Consider the following 4,903-nt stretch of genomic DNA (forward strand, 5'->3'; position numbering starts at 1 on the left):
GCGAAGTCCCTGGCTTCTAGGACTTGAGGGGGACTGGGAAGCAATGCAGCTGGCAACCATTGCCTTACAGGACCCCCTTCTTCTGGGAGCGGTAAGGGCCAGGGGAAGCAGGGGAGAACACCGCTCGTGAAACACTGTTCCCCAAAGATATGCTCTTCTGTGGTGGACTCTTCAACACGTGTAACCTGTGATGCTCACCCTGTTTCCCAGGACAGAGGGAACAGTCTGGCTAGAGCAGAGATGGCAGTACAGAGACCTGGCCCATCTGGCAATGAAGAAAAGGACCAAGTAACTATCTGCACCCCACGAGGGGTTCTCTGTGCACCTCATCCCCACTCTCCAGCGTGGCTTCCCCCATAGTTGGCTGCACCTCACGCGTGGTAACTTTGCAGGCCAGAGTTGGGAGGAACCTCACACATACACCCACAATTTCTGTGACACACAATCAGCTCAGACAGGAGGATGGAGCAACATTTACAAACCAACCGACGAAATGAAGAAATATATAAATAGATATATAAATATAACTGTGTTTTTATGCTTTGTCATGAAGGTCTGTAAAAAGGAAAAAAAAAAAAAAAGAACAAATCCCCAATTTTCTAAAAAACCCAAGCAAACAAAACCAACAAAAAAACCAAAATAATAATTAAAAAACCCTACAAAAATAAAACTCCAAGTCCCATCCCTCCCCGCCACCTGAATGGCAGACGAGTTCCTCTGACCTTTGATGCTCCTCTTTCACTCTAGGGTTTTGTTTCCTTTCTGTTTTGCACTACAATGGGATGGTGGTATTGGAGAGGATTGGATGCCAGCTCCACCCCCGTCGCCTCCTCCTCCTCCCCCTTTCCCAAATCCTGTCTCTGGGGAGCAGTGTGGACAAGTCACATCTGACAAAGTTACCAAACACATCAGTCGACAAAAAAAGCACTCTGAGTCAACAAACGTTTTCCATGTCACTGGTTGGCAAACAAAGAAAACAAGCCCAGCTGCGCTCTAACTGCGCTGTGTGGTGGAAAGTGTGGGGCTTCATGTGGGCCCATCTGATTGCCCTCTGGACAGCTGAGACTGAGATGGACAAATTCAGGATTGGCTGGGATTATTGCTTGGTTCCCTAGCCCTTAGCCGCCGCTCCTTTTACCTTAACCCCTGTACCCGTGACGACTTCAGTTCACCTACGTCCCAACTTTTGCAATTTTAGATATGCCCAACACCCATTCTCCAGATCCCCACAGCTGGTGACAACAACCTCATTATCTGTGCCCAACACCTAATTTCCTAACCACTATAGCCTTGCTATATGGGCCCCCTTCGATTCCCAGTCCATCTGCTCATACACCTACTAATTTATAGGCCTCCATTCAAATCCATATGCCTGCATCCTACCAGCCAGTCCCAACATACAGCCCCATCTTTTCATCTTCAATCCTATATTGTGCACCCTAATATTTACCCCTTATCCCAAATGCTGACCTGATGATTCTCTAGGGATTCTCTGCTCTTTTTGGTTCCCAAGTGACTGGCAAACACTGTTCTGCAAAAGGCTAACTGTCAATAGAAATGCTTATTACTCCTGTATCGTCAGCAAACTCATAAACTGTTCCTTGCACTGACACTTCCTAAAAAATACTCAAAGAAAACATGAAGGCAGCTATAGCCTGTCCCCAGGGCATCAAGTCTGCCAAAGTAGATCCTTGTTGTTTTAGAGAGGTTTCAGATAAACTCGTGGGCTACTGTCCATGGACAAAGACAGGATTGAGAATCAAACCCCCGAAGGGCATAAAAGTGAACAGCGGAGCAATCTGTACAGCCAACATTATGTATAAAATCCAAAGTTCCCAGCCTCAGAGGAGATGTGGTTGTGGACTCGGTATTCTGTCTCCAAGTTTAACTTGTATGTATGAAATCCATCATCAGTAAACAGCTGTGTTGATCCCAAAGGCCCCTTTCACCTAACACTTTTAGCCCTTGCATGGCTCTAGCTGATTATAGGTCTGTGTCTTCTTTAACGGGATGCCCAAGTGATAAGGGTATTTGGGGGGGGGGATGTTTACATAGAAGATATAGAGCTAAAATCTGTTCCTGTACGGAATAAAATCGAAGAGGTTACTCCTGATCTATTAAAAGTGTTATTCCGCACGTCTTACCTCTGAGTAACCTGCTGCAAAAAGCAGAGTTGTTACACTGTCACCGAGACCAGAATTTGGCCCGTTATCTCATCTTATTCTATATAAGAAGAAAATTCTGAGTAATTTCTAAAAATTTACCTTCACCACTCCTTCTGTTTTCCTTCACAGACACCAGGTAGATGCTGGACCCTATTAGTAAAGTCTCCCTTGTAGTCTCTCAGTACAGCCTTTGCTCTACTTGAGCACCACCCAGTTTCACTCAGCAGGTGGTCGGGGCAGAGGCAGTAAACCCCAGGACCAGCAAGGAGAACCTCCTGAGGAGGCTAGAGAAAAGGAGACTGTCACGCCTCACACTTGGCAACCTGCAGCCCAGGGGCCACCTCAAGAGAAGCTAGCAGCTCAGAAATGCTTATTTTTATACTGGTGTTTCGCTAAACTTGAGACACGAGCTAGGGTATGAAAGCAGGATTTGGTTGGCTCGCTCATGGCTGGCTTGATTTGACCCTCGGAGGGCCAAATCCATTGTTGGTGTAACTCCACTGATAAAAGAGGATTTCCACCAGGCATTGGATTGGTCTGGAAAGTTCATAACTACGGCACGTAGTTTGACCAGGAAAATTAAAAGGAAAGCAGAATTATGCAAAGGACTGGGCAGTCTAATCCTCTTCCACCACCATCTGTAGACCCCCATGCGAATGTACTGAATTACATTTGCCAAAGAGTTTCTTGTGTTGGTTGTTTTGATTTACAGTCGGTGGATGCATTGTAAAGCAGTATTATAGCTAAAGTCTAGTAGCTGACATGGGGATTTATGTGGTGATATTATGCAGAAGAAAACCATCAATATTCATATAGATTCCATTAGACTGGACTATGCAGGAAACGCAAAAATTTTACCAATTATTTAATATTATGTTATTTGCAAAAACAATTGCTGCTTTGTAGGAAGATAATGTGTGTAATGTGAAGGCAATTCCTCTTGTATATAAGTTCATCTCCATCTTCATCATGGTAGTTATTAAAACAGCCTCGTCTCATCCTGTAGATAAGGAACACGCTGTCTGTACTGTGCAAGTCTCGTTGTGCTCACTGAAAACAAAACAATGTGTTCAATAAAGCACAGCACAAATCCAGAACCTGAGGGAACAGCCAAACCTTGGAAGGACCCCTTCCCCAACAGGCCAACAGTTGCTTTGTTATAGGTGGATTTTTTTTTTTCATTTTTCTTTAAAAAGTTTTACAGGAAAAAATGAAAAAGAATTGGAGGAAGAAATCACTATGCAAAATCCAGTGAAGTCTATGACTCACATCTCTCTCCTCCATTCTGCTGTCTCTTCCCTTTCTCCCATTTCTTTCTCACACCCTCCTTCCGTTCCATTTCTCTCTCTCTCTCTCTTTTATTATTCTTCATTCCCAATGCAGTTTTCTATCCAGAGAGGGAACAGCATTACTGATATGAGAGCAGGTATCTGGGAACTCAAACTCCCCAATTCTCCTCGTGGCTCTAGAGAACCTTTGTCAAGTCCAATTTCCCCCCATGCCTCAATTCCAATCTTCTGTAAAATGGGGATAACAATAGTTCCTAGTTCACAGGGGGATTGCGCAGCTGAATTAATTAACACCGGCTCAGTGCTTTGAGATCCTGGAAAGAAAATTCTATCAAAGTGTTAAGTATTATTCTGAATAATAATGAATATTTCCATTACATTTCTCTCTCTTCCTTTTTCTCACAAATCCTTCTTCGTTTCTTTATTCTTCTTCCTGAGCTCTCCCTTCACTTCTTTCTTCTCCTATCATTCTTAGCTCTGCTGCTATGTTTGCTTTATCTAATGGACCAAGCAGAAATATTGTGTGACTGGATCTCCTTCTGTCACCATTTTTTCGCGGGGGAGGAATCTCGCGAGTTCTCAAATGCCATGCTTCACTGGAAGCAACAGGGACCGTGGCATTTAAAACTGGGCAGCACTTTCAAGTCCTGTTCTCTGAAGCTCCCACGTCCTTTTGGCCCGATGGGGCAAGAAGGAGGGAGGTTTGCGCAGGGCAGATGCATTAAAGCTGACACCCTTGTGACCCGTGAATCTGTTGGGGAGGGTTGGTGGCAACGAGCCCTGCTGTGGAAACAGGGAGAAGTCTGCATGCTTTCTGACCCATCGGTAGCGATGATTCAAATTCAGAGTAAGACTTCAGAATTAATCACAACGTGAATGTGAGGATGTTAAACAAACAACAAAAGGAAAACAAAAAACCCTGCACCTCTTTCTCCTCCTGAGTATATAATTCTATATGCACATAAACATTTTCCTAAAGGAATTTTTGTTTTGCTGAACTGTTGGAAAACCCCCACCCTTTTGTCCCTAAGGAAAAGCACCCCTCTGGGAAAAGAAATAAGAAGCATAGCTGCCCCCTTTGGCACGGACAGAATGAGGGCTTCTGAGGGACCCCACAAATACCACAGTGTGCTCCTTGGCTGGGCCCAGGACGGTGGCAAACTTGTAAAGCAGGAAGGAGGGACCAAACAATGACAAGTACAGAACTGATGACAAATCCAACCGTAAGCAGCTCTGCTGATGCTCTCCAGGCTAAGCTAGACATGAGACCAGGGAGGGGAGGGGGCCAGTGCCAGGTGCAGGGTCATATCCATTCTAGGCTGCTGCAGCCACTCTTGGCTTTTCCTCATCGCTTCAGTTCTGTTTGACTCTTTTCTTTTCTCTTTTTGTGCACATGAGAAATAAAAACAATTTTTTTTTTTGTATGTCATTTTTGTGGCTTTTTGGTTT

This window comes from Pygoscelis adeliae, unplaced genomic scaffold (assembly GCF_000699105.1).
Source record: "Pygoscelis adeliae isolate BGI_AS28 unplaced genomic scaffold, ASM69910v1 Scaffold244, whole genome shotgun sequence".
Taxonomy (NCBI): Eukaryota; Metazoa; Chordata; class Aves; order Sphenisciformes; family Spheniscidae; genus Pygoscelis; species Pygoscelis adeliae.